The sequence below is a fragment of the Lissotriton helveticus genome, chromosome 4_1 (genome assembly GCF_964261635.1).
Source record: "Lissotriton helveticus chromosome 4_1, aLisHel1.1, whole genome shotgun sequence".
NCBI lineage: Eukaryota > Metazoa > Chordata > Amphibia > Caudata > Salamandridae > Lissotriton > Lissotriton helveticus.
This window is the reverse complement of record NC_136063.1, coordinates 410649587-410662097: the sequence shown is the minus strand read 5'-3', so window position 1 is coordinate 410662097 and position 12511 is coordinate 410649587.

The following is a 12511-nucleotide window of genomic DNA, read 5'->3' as shown; positions in this document are numbered from 1 at the left end:
GGGTTTAGGGTAGTGTTGTAGTGTTTGCGTAGTGTGGGTCATGCTGGGGGTAGTGTTTTAGGGTTTAGGGTAGTGTTGTAGTGTTTGCGTAGTGTAGGGTCATGCTGGGGGTAGTGTTTTAGGGTTTAGGGTAGTGTTGTAGTGTTTGCGTAGTGTAGGGTCATACTGGGGGTAGTGTTTTAGGGTTTAGGGTAGTGTTGTAGTGTTTGCGTAGTGTAGGGTCATGCTGGGGTGTAGTGTTTTAGGGTTTTGGGTAGTGTTGTAGTGTTTGCGTAGTGTAGGGTCATGCTGGGGGTAGTGTTTTAGGGTTTAGGGTAGTGTTGTAGTGTTTGCGTAGTGTAGGGTCATGCTGGGGTGTAGTGTTTTAGGGTTTTGGGTAGTGTTGTAGTGTTTGCGTAGTGTAGGGTCATGCTGGGGGTAGTGTTTTAGGGTTTAGGGTAGTGTTGTAGTGTTTGCGTAGTGTAGGGTCATGCTGGGGGTAGTGTTTTAGGGTTTAGGGTTGTGTTGTAGTGTTTGCGTAGTGTAGGGTCATGCTGGGGGTAGTGTTTTAGGGTTTAGGGTTGTGTTGTAGTGTTTGTGTAGTGTAGGGTCATGCTGGGGGTAGTGTTTTAGGGTTTAGGGTAGTGTTGTAGTGTTTGCGTAGTGTAGGGTCATGCTGGGGTGTAGTGTTTTAGGGTTTTGGGTAGTGTTGTAGTGTTTGCGTAGTGTAGGGTCATGCTGGGGGTAGTGTTTTAGGGTTTAGGGTAGTGTTGTAGTGTTTGTGTAGTGTAGGGTCATGCTGGGGGTAGTGTTTTAGGGTTTAGGGTAGTGTTGTACTGTTTGTGTAGTGTAGGGTCATGCTGGGGGTAGTGTTTTAGGGTTTAGGGTAGTTTAGTTGTTTAGTGTATGCTAAAGGCATATTCGTTCTAAAAGTTTTCGTTATTTTAATTTGCGGCCTAATAGTACATGCGGGATTTTTTTTGCGGACTGATGGTATGCGGGATTTCGTCATATATTCGCTAATCATACTTTCTATGGCAAAATGAACCCCCTCATTTTGTTCCTTTTTAAATTAAATGTTTTAAGAGTTACCACTTTATTCCAATCAAGATGGCTTCAGGTGTGCCATACCTTTGTAATAAGTAGGACTGTTAGCACTCTAGTTGTTCTTTAGAACACTCTGGGACATTCTGTCATTGGGCTATAGTTGGGCTACATCTGGCTGATATTTGGGCTACATTTGTTTTTTTTGTCTCTGGTGGCCATCTTTGGGCTACATTGGGCTACATTGGGCTACATTGGGCTACATTTGGGCTCCAACATATATATAGCCCAATGTAGCCCAATATATATTTTTCAAAGTTAATTTTCGTAAAAACCACTGGAGCCTATATCTTGAGACATAGCAAAGGCACATCGGGCTACCAGTCCCTACAATTTTGCCAAGTTTGGTGTAAATCCATTTAGCCGTTCAGGCTAAAAGTGAGGCCAACCGCCCTATGGAAAATTGCATGGGAAAAACACGTTTTGGGACCCCCCTTTTTTCTCGGCCCCCCCTTGACGAAACCCCCCCAAATTTTCAGGGGCTGCTCAGAAACAAAATGTTCCATTTTTCTGAAAATTTCAGCCAATTCTGTCCCCAAACGCCAAAGTTATTCGACATAGAATTTTCAAAAATCCCATAGGAAAAAAATCCTAACTATATATACCTACTGGCTATCGCCAGTAGGTAATATATATATATATATATATATATATATATATATATATATATATATATATATATATATATAAAGGTTTAGGCCTGGCAGGAGGTTTATCTTGACAGGCCGATAAAGAAGTTTAAAACAAAATACACAAGCTCTGCACTGGCAGGCCTGAGACATGCTTAAACGGCTACTTAAGTGGGTGGCACAATCAGTGCTGCATGCCCACTAGTAGCATCTTATTTCAGACCCTGGGCACCTGTAGTGCACTTTAGTAGGGACTTATAAGTAAACTAATGGGGGATAAGCCAATGTTACCACATTTTAGGGAAGGAGCACAAGCACTTTAGCACTGGTTAGAGTAGTCAAGTGTGCTAAATCCTAAGGCCAACAAAAATGAAGTCAGCAAATAGAAGAGGTCTGAAGGCAAAAAGTTAGGGAAAACCACGCCAAGGATGCCAGGAGACCCAACAAAGAGCTACAAGGATCATAATGTATTAGGACATTGGATTTTGGGTTACTAAAGTCTGCAATTTTAATATTAGCATTTAGGCTATGCTGATTTAGTCTGTTGGAGTGTGGCCACAAAACACGTGCTTGGATCTATACCCAAAAACCTAGATAGCTAGACCCCAGCCCAAAGGATTTGCTATTCTAAGGGGCTTATTACGAGTCTGGTGGTCTTCCAGCCACCCTATTGTGACCAGGGCGCATTCGGACCACACTGGGACTACCACAACCGCTAGGGATCTCTCGTTGTGCGGTAGTCTTGAGGCCGCAACATTCTGGCAAGGCCGCCACGGCCCACCAAGCATATTAAGCGTTTCCTCACCGCCACACTTTTCATGGTGATGCAACCTTGTGCCTCTGCGCCAATGGGTGCATGAAGGGGAGTACATGTTGTGCTCCCCTGTGTGCATGCATCCCAGTACCTGCTCTGCATGGACTGCAGCAGTTCATGCTCTGCAGGTACTGGTAATTACATTCCTGTTGCAATGCCTATTTCATAAGAACCGCCCACCAGATAGGAGAAAACTCCTACTCTGGCAGGCGATTCAAACACGGGTTTGGAGGTGCGGAAGCGGGGCAGTCTCGCTCCTGCATCGCCAAACTCATAATAAGGCCCTTAATTTTGTATGCATCTGTTTGAGCTTTAATACTAATTTAACAGCTTTCCTCCTTTGAAATGATTCTGAACAAACTCTTTTTCCAGTAAATCCTCGCGGACGTTAGTCCCAGCTGGAAAAATGCAAGTGATGTCAGAGCCGGGTATTGGTGTGTTCTGCACGTGATTCAAACCTGCGCACTAAATTATGTGGGCAGCTTGTGCTAAGGGAGTTTTTCACTAGTTATACCTTCTGCACATGTCTGTACAGGCAGCAGTATCTGCCTGTACAAACGCAGGAACGAATGCAGATTGCAGTCAGCACCTATTGTGACTCAGTACTAAAGTGAGTGTAAATGCAATGCTGCCTCCATTTTAGTGCAGCTCGTGGACCCAAATGACCCTGTCAGTGACAGAAACAATGAAAGAGCAATGAGAAAGCTGGCCTTTCACCAAGACATGCTCTGGTATAATTCTTGCTTTTGTGCCTTGTATTTTCTGGAGGTTTTACACCTGCTTATTTGCCTGCCACAGCAGTTATTAAAGGCTGTGAACTGAGAGCGCGAGAGGCACATTTCCGTGCATTAGTGCGCAGGCGCCTGCTGTTTTATGGAGTAGCTTTATTTCTATTTTAGGCTGATAAAGAATTAAAAGGAGACAATATGATAGTTCTGCAAAGGATGTCACTGTATTGAACCTTACGCACAACCCTCCTCGGGTTTACGTGTTTAAGTCCGGTGCAGGGTTCGGTAGAACACGTTGCTTAACCTTGTATTCAAGGCGCTGTTCTTTCATGAAGAGTCAGGTGAAGGAAACTCATAATAGGAACAAAGGAGGCGTTGAAAATGACGAGTGGAAAATAGAGGCAATGTCCGTCAGAGGGTGTTTCTTGGGGAATATCGCTTTAACACGCAAAGGGGCGCGGAATACACTGCAATCTCCAAATAGAAATGGGAAGTCAAGCCTGTCAGTTACTGCCACGTCCTTCAATTTATGTGACGTAACACGCAACCAGTTAAAAAAACTACACACCTGCTCACAAGGACACCTGAATCCATAAAATACCAAGAAAATCTCCAGAACACAAAAATAGAAATCATGCAAATCATGTCTACGACATGTTCACTGCCCTACAGCACACCCAGAAATGAATAGAATTAACAGCTTGTGCCATACCTGGCCTATTTGTAGGAAAACATCAGACGTATTCATAGCAAAATACGGAGTAAACTACAACTGAACTAGCAAACAAGCCAATACAAAAAGCACATTTCACGTCATTCAGCAATCACCCGTTCACTGTGCTTAGTTTGTAAAAAAAAAAAGGTACGTCCCAGGGCCAGGGCCAGGGCCCTCGTCGGGAGACACAGTGACATTACTTGCACAATTTAGCACCATCACACTGCTGCAAGTGTGACAATTCAGACTATTTGAGGTCCCCAAAGCAATAAGAAAGGCTTGGGTGCAGGGCACAAGTCCTAAAAAAATAAGTGTGGGGGGGGGGGGAGAGGCGGGGTTCGCTGATGTCATGACATGAAAGGTGGCTTGCACTCAGTTGCAGTTTATAGTTATCGAGCTCCCGGTAAAATAAGTGGGGGGGACACCGTACACCCACGTGGCACCCCAACTCGAGCCCTGCTTGGGCGTCAGGAATTCGCTTTTTTGTTTATTGTATATTGAATTAATAAACAGCAGTTGTTCTACTCATCTCTAAATTGCACAAACAGTGCCACCATGTAGCACCTGTCAAAAGTGCCGGTGTTGACAAATAAGTGCCGGTTCCGAGCATCGGAAACCACCTGCTCAAATTAAGTATTGCACGTGCCGGTCCTCACCCATCTCACTAGACCCATCTACGTGCAGGCTCACTAGACCCATCTACGCGCAGGCTGACTAGATCCATCTACAATTAAACAATTTCCTATCCAACAGCGCCCTCCAGCGAAATTCGTTGATCTCAAAAACTTCCGCCCCATCTCGCTCCTCCCTTTTCCTGCTAAAGTCATCGAGAAGATCGTCAACAGACAGCTAACCGCCTTCCTCGAGACGAACGGATCCCTCGACCCTTCGCAGTCCGGCTTCAGAGCCAACCGCAGCACCGAGACCGCCCTCATCGCAGCCACCGACGACATCCGGACCCTGCTTGACAAGGGGGAAACGGTGACCCTCAACCTCCTGGACCTCTCCGCTGCATTGGACACGGTCTGCCACCGCACCCTAGTCCAGCGCCTCAGCAACATCGTATCCAAGAGAAGGCACTGGAGTGGATCATCTCGTTCCTCGCCGGAAGAACACAAAGAGTCCGCCTCCCCCCGTTTCGCTCCGAGGCCACCGAAGTCATCTGCGGCGTCCCGCAAGGATCTTCACTCAGCCCCACCCTCTTCAACATCTACATGAAACCTCTCGCAGCCATCGCACGCCAGCACAACCTCAACATCATCTCTTACGCCGACGACACCCAGCTGATCCTCTCCCTCACCAGAGACCCGACACCGCCAGAAACTGCCTACACGAAGGGATGAAAGACGTCGCCGAGTGGATGAAGGACAGCCGCCTGAAAATGAACTCGGACAAGACGGAAGTCCTCATCCTGGGATCTTCGCCCTCCGCCTGGGACGACTCCTGGTGGCCCCCAGCCCTGGGCACTGCACCCAAGCCAACCGACCACGCACACAACCTGGGCTTCATTCTGGACCCCTCCCTCTCGATGACCAGACAAGTCAACGCCGTCTCCTCATCGTGCTTCAACACCCTGCGTATGCTTCGCAAGATTTTCCGCTGGATCCCGACCGAGACCAGGAAGACTGTCACCCAGGCACTCGTCACCAGCCGACTGGACTACGGAAACGCCCTCTACGCCGGAACCACAGCCAAGCTACAGAAAAGACTCCAGCGCATCCAGAACGCCTCTGCCCGACTCATCCTGGATGTCCCCCGACGCAGTCACATCTCCAGCCACCTGAGGAACCTGCAGTGGCTCCCCGTCGACAAGAGGATCACGTTCCAGCTCCTCACCCACGCACACAAGTCTCTCCACGACCTGGGCCCCAAGTACCTCAACGACCGCCTGACCTTCTACACGCCCACCCGCCAGCTACGGTCCACCAGCCTTGCCCTCGTAGCCGTACCACGCATCCGAAGAGCCACCGCCGGAGGAAGATCCTTCTCTTACCTGGCTGCCAAGACTTGGAACTCCCTCCCCATCCACCTTCGGCTGACCCAGGACCATCTCGCCTTCAGGAAACAACTCAAGACCTGGCTGTTCGAGCAGTAGCATACCCCTCCCCCCAAGCGCCTTGAGACCCTCCCGGGTGAGTAGTGCGCTATACAAATGGCATGATTGATTGATTGATTGATTAACGACTTTCGTTGTAATTCCTGCGCTGTAATGGTAGTGCGGGGTAAAAGATTAGTTGTAAACGATGTTCCCTGTTATATACAAGCCATAGTTGCTGCTTATTTATCTTATGCAACTAACAACCACTGACACAGCCAGTAGTCCTGACTTGTTGTAGGTATGATGTTACTTGTTGTATCATATATCTGGATGCAATGACAGAAACAGCAAAATACAAGTCGGGTGGCACACCATGCTAAGCACAGATTTTTAGCTTACATGTTTTAAGCCACGCCCTTCATTACTTTGGCCACCCCATTTGAGAGACCCCCAGTTTTTTCATCCCACTTAAAGTTCTGGAAGCAATACACACACTTTCAAACTAAGGGGAAACTGCATGGCTTCCTTGACTGGCAGTGTGCACGGAGGATATCAACAACATCCAACCAATCATGGCAAAACACCATAATAAACCCCAAAAGAGGACACAGCAGACATATCTGACGAGAAAAGGACACTGTGCAGACCAGTGCTGCTAAACAACTTTCCTTTATACACAAACAACTATCCATCAGCAAGGCAACATGGCAAGTTACAAGGGCGCGCAAACCCCACAAGCCATACTTGTTAATTTGTGACTTTTCCTTGCACATCACTGGCCATTGGGCATGTGAATAGATGTTTCTATGATATATGTACTTCTACCATTACTATAGGTGCCAATGACTGCATACCATCGAGAAACCTGTATCTCACCTCTTTGTGCACCGTCTGGGCACCAGATGGGTGTCCAGTAAATAAGAGAAGACAGATAAGAGGCCCTGTCCTTGCAGGTAAATCACACAGCACCTCTGCATAGAGTACTATGCGTGTTATCACAATAGAAAGCGATCAAGACTATTTTCTAAAAGGATAGAGTGCACAGCCATTTAACCCATGGTTACTCACACCCTATCACAACACTGAACAGCAAAGATATTACCGTGACAATAGCTGGACACTGTAAGCCATCAAATGAGCATTGAGGCCCTCAGATCAGCTTTCATTGGTCTGCTTCAAGGGAAATCAGGGCTTAGTGAATCCACTGAAGGAAAGGGACCCGTTGCAGTTAATTCTTTGTTCCTTTTGCTACACTACATGGTGACCATGAACCCAATCAGTAATGTCCATAAACCTCTACCAGATACAACTGGATCTACTCAGGCAATGCGCGGGCAGACAAATTCCACAGCAAGACCATTGTGGAATTCCTGGAGAGTGGAAGAAACCTGCACTAGCCCCAGGGGATGTATTTCTGAGACACATACAAACTCCTTCTCTGCTTGTAGTGAGTAAAACAGCCGCCTATGATTGACACCATGAACACACGGAATAGTGGGATCCCTTAAAGGCTGCCTGTCCACTGCCATACGATGCCGGCGACCTCTGGCGGGGACCATGGTGTCCACCACCGCGCAGCCACTCTTACCCATTTAAAGGGACAGTTGCCTCAGGTGGTGTGCGCATATGACACTTGGGTGATCACCTCATTTCAGATCATAACATACACTATCCCTCGTCCTGAACTTTTTACCTAGAAATCACTGATTACAGGTGTGTTAATCCAATTGATGCAATAGAAGCTAAAGAACACTACAACTCCCAGAATGCCTCAGGCTATGATAAAAAAGTCAGGTCTGAAAGCAATGTCCCTACCCGACTTGGGCGCAGGTGCTCACCCAAGATGACACTGTGGTGTCAGGATTCATTCTGGAGGGAGACACGGTCCTGTCGGAGATACTGGCAGCTTTCATGTCCAGATCAAAGGAGAGGAGAAGTGCCTAGACTTTGCAATTGACATGCACAACAGTTAGCTGTCCATGTTACAGTGCAGAGGATGTCATTTTATACAGAAAGATACTACCACACTGTTTACGGATCATGTAGGCAGATGCCTGCATCTGATGACGCAAGTCCTTCTATATCTCCTCAACAGAAGAATGTTCTTATTCTGCATTTTCAAGAACCAGGCTATGACATATGTGCTTGCCCACACTGCCTGTTGTATGTTTTCACACTGTTTCTTACAGGAATTTTGAGATATGTGCAGTGCTGCCAACTCATGTTGCATTGTCCTGTATTGACATATAACATCTGTTTCAGCCATGTTGTCTACCTCTAGTTGCACTCCCCAACTGTACAATGGTTCAGGCTCTATGCCTAACCTGAGCCATTGCTGTCCTGTGTCTCACCTAACCATCTACATCACGGTGCTTCAATCATTGTGTCATAACATCTTTGAATAGGTCACTCAGTCATGCACCCTTGGGCTAGCCCTCCTTGGACGCATATTGCTGGTCTCTTTGTGGTCGTCATGCCGAGGGTGTGTGGGCTGCCCCGTCTGAAGTGGGACAGCCCATTGACTGAGCCCATTTTCCTCCTCATGTAAGTTATCAGCATATACATCCTTCCTGAAGGTCATTTACAATATGTCCGCTCCCACCATCAGGTCACACATCTGCATCCTTCCCACTTCTGAAGAGTGCTGTCACTCGGTGTCCAGTACCTGGAGACTGGTGGACATGACCAGCCAATGGTTGAAGATAGTGAAATAGAATGGCTTACACCCTTGTATGTGCTGCACAAGTCACCTTGGGTGACACACGTCTTTGAGTTTCTATGAAAGGAGCTCTGTGGTAGTGCATGTGAATTGTTTGGCACATGTCATGCGGATCGAAGGCAGTTACATTATGCTTAAGTCACAACAAGGGGTGGCAACACGTGCCACACACTTCAGTCATATCATGGTTCCACTTACTCTGGATTCTTTGCAATACATTAGCAATACTGGCCAAGTAGTGTCAGAAGAACATTCACTAATATTATAGCTTGCAGGCTGATCCTCAATGTATAGGTCAATGTAGACTTTGGCATTATTTTGAGTTTCGCAGACAGGCTTCGCTACCACATGTGTTGCGGAGTACGCTGTGCGTCACACTCCTGGTAAGGATCGAGGATGAGGCTGCAACATATCACGTTAGGTGAATGTTCCTGAGCACTATTTTTACTGTACTATGTAGAGTGGGAGAACGGTCATGCTTCCGCTGGAGAAGCCTCTGATGGTTACACCGGGTGGAGATCTTTCACCGTCATCGGGCTCTCAGTTATAGGGGGGGAGACCTCATACACCAATTCGCCTCCCGGTGACATCACTGTTGACTCATTTTTTCACCTTTATCTTCTCATCAGCCTCCTGTCTGTTGGTGAGGGTGCAGGAAAAAAGCAAGTAGCGGACACTACAGAAATGTAATATGGCTACTGTGGACCACCTTCTTTTCATAAATCTGGGATCATTTTTGATTTAAGAGTGACTTGTGATTATAAAAATAATGAAGTGTACACATGGGCTGTGGCAGGAGAGCAATTCCATTCCATATATGATCTGTGCAAGATATTTAGCTGCACCAAGCGAAGCCTCATGTGAATCGCCACTACTCTCGGGGAGGAGACAGCCGCCACCCAATCCTCATCATCCAACTCCAACCCGTCTGCGCTCCACTTTTCTCTGAGATGACCCAATAGGTCCTCCATATTATTTACTAATTTCTTATATATTAAGGTGATAGTCTTCTCAGGAAGGTATCCATCAAGTATCCGATCCTCAAGAGGGGAAGCCTCCGGAAGCGTGGCACCCCTGGGCACATGGGTAAGGAGGGCATGTCTCACCTGTCGGTATCTCTAATGTTCATTATCATGCATACTATATTGTTGTTTAAGGAAGTCAAATGTATGTATCTCCCCTCCACCCCACATATCCTTGATCTGGGCAATCCCTATAAGCTCCCACTTGTCGAACCCCTTAGTTTTCCACAAGCTCCCAAGTCTCTCCGAACTAAATAGTGGGGTTGCCAAGGTCAGTTTACCCTCCCAGCTCAAATGTCAATTAGCAGCATGCCACACCTGCACAGCATGCGCCGTTGGACCTGTCAACTCAAATCGCCCTGGCTTGGCAGACAAAGCTCTGTTAATATCTCCACCCGGCGCCAGCCCGCGATCCATAGCGTATTCCAGGTCTCCAGGGGGGCCACAGACCACATGATTCACTGTAGCTAATTGCGACGCCCAATAATACTTTCGTAAATCCGGGAGTCCAATTCCCCCATCATACCAAGGGAGAGTTAGTTTCACGAACGCTATTTGGGGTCTGCCGTCCCAGAGAAGTTGTCTCTGGAGCGTTTCGATCTGTTTGAAATAGGAGATCGGCACCGGGTCCATTGAGTTTGGTAGTGTGTATAAAAATCTAGGCAAGGCCATCATCTTAAACAATGTCGCCCTTCCAAGTAATGAAAGCGGAAGGGCTCTCCAGTGCTTCACATCCTTCCGAAACCTACTCAAGGGGGTGACCAAATTGTTGGTGTATCTAATCTCCCCTTACTTTTAATAAGTTCTTCAACATTGCTGGTGTCGGCCTCAAGCATCTGCAAGTCCCTCAACTTGTTTTAATGAAAACACTGTTGCTCCCTTTGATACATGGATGTCAATGGTGGCTGCGGGAAGATGGGGTAAGATGATTGGTGCACAGGGCCGGGGATGGGGGTTTGGTTTGTGGTTAAGGAGGAATTTATATGAGGGTCCTCAAGTGAGAGCTTCCTCTTTCTTGCCTTTCCCTGAATTCCCGTAGGGTCAAATACTGCAGCCGCAGAGCAGTGAGGCTGCTTGGCCGTTTCAGGTACTTTCATTCGGACCCCATTGGAACAGTAGGGACGGGCTTCATTAGTACTTGGAAGGAAGCCTGTCTTAGAATACCAGGTGCTGCTGGCAAAAAGAGAGAGGGTGTCCGGGAGGGGTTGCTGGTACTTGGGGGAGGTTTGCGGCAGTAGGTGACAGGCTTTGTGGATGTGGAACCTCAGGTTATGCAGAAGTAGTGGTGGCAGCAAGTAAGTCATGGAAAGAGACAAAGGAAGGAGGTGTGTTGCCCATGGCAGATGGACGGGTGCACTGCTGACACTGCACAAAGAAGAGACTAGAGAGGATTGCTGGGATGGGGTGACTTGGTAAGAGTCTATGGGCCTAGAGAGAGTGGTGGTAGGGCAAGCACATATAGTAGGGAGGCTCAGGCCCTGAAGCTGTATCAGGACTCAGCAGGGAAGGATAGCCTGAGGCACTCACAGCAAGTTTCTACCTGGTGGCCGACAATGGAGAGGTCAAGTACCCAGGACAACCTTTCACTTGCAGGCAAAACCACGGTGTGGGTCACAAAGGAACGGACTGCTTGGAAAAGTTCTGCAGGATCTGAATGGCAACAGGACACAAAGCGAGCAGGTGTACGGGCATAAAGATGTGCAACCTCTGCTGCTCCAAGGCACACATAAACTACCAATGGCCTGAAACTGAAAAGAAGAAAACATAAGCAGTGTCGGCAGCAGGGACCTCAAGCCTGGGAACTACCAGACCCCAGTTAGAACCAGTACTTCATCTCCCAGGAGACCTTACTTTAGTCCCGGTTCGCGTGACGTAGCACGCATTCAAGGAGCTCACAAACACAGTCGTACGTTGATAACGTTACAAACTCGAGGTCACAGCAGCTGATCTCAACACCTGGTGAGAGGGCGGCTTTGCGCTCTGCAAGTTGATTCCAGAAATTCTAATGTCCTGCTGAGGACACAGGAAGTTCAACTAGACACATTTGTATGCTTTTCAAAGTACGTCCCTCTTCTAACTTATCGGACGCACTGACAGTACTTGGTGATCATTTTCACAAACCGTTGTATCTGTTACATCTATTTCGTGTACGTTTGGGTGCACTTGAGGCAAGGGTTTTTCATTCAATTGGTGGGAAGCTTTGATCTTTTTTCAACATCACTCGGAGAGCACCATCATTTAGGTAGGTGTTATGAATGGATGATGCACGTTTTTTCACGAATACCAATAAGTCACATAGTGTGGAAAATATACAGAGATGTTGTCGGCAGTTTTCCATTATTGATATAGTTCGGGTTGGTTTTATTCATGTATTTCAGAGCAGAAGAAACCTTTCGTTCGTAGTGATTCATTCTCCTGTTTCTAATTGATTCTACCCTGGAACGGAAAACTGGGTTAAAAGCTGACTATTGTGAGTTTGAAACAAGCTAACTTGATTTTTTTTTAACTCAGTTGGTTGGTTAGGACCTAATTAAAGAATACCGTGGGGTTTGGTTTCTGTTCTGGCACATCATTGAAGGCATTCCATAGATTTTTCCGATGTTCCGATTGAATTGTTAAGAGGTAATTATCTGTTGAAGCAAAATTGATGTTTCTAATTTAGTGTTCCTTCCCATGTATAGGCTATTGATGTTTGTATAAATATCTTTCTGTTCTAGTTCTGAGTCCTGAAGAGAACCTGTAAAAAAATGAAAGGTTTGAAAC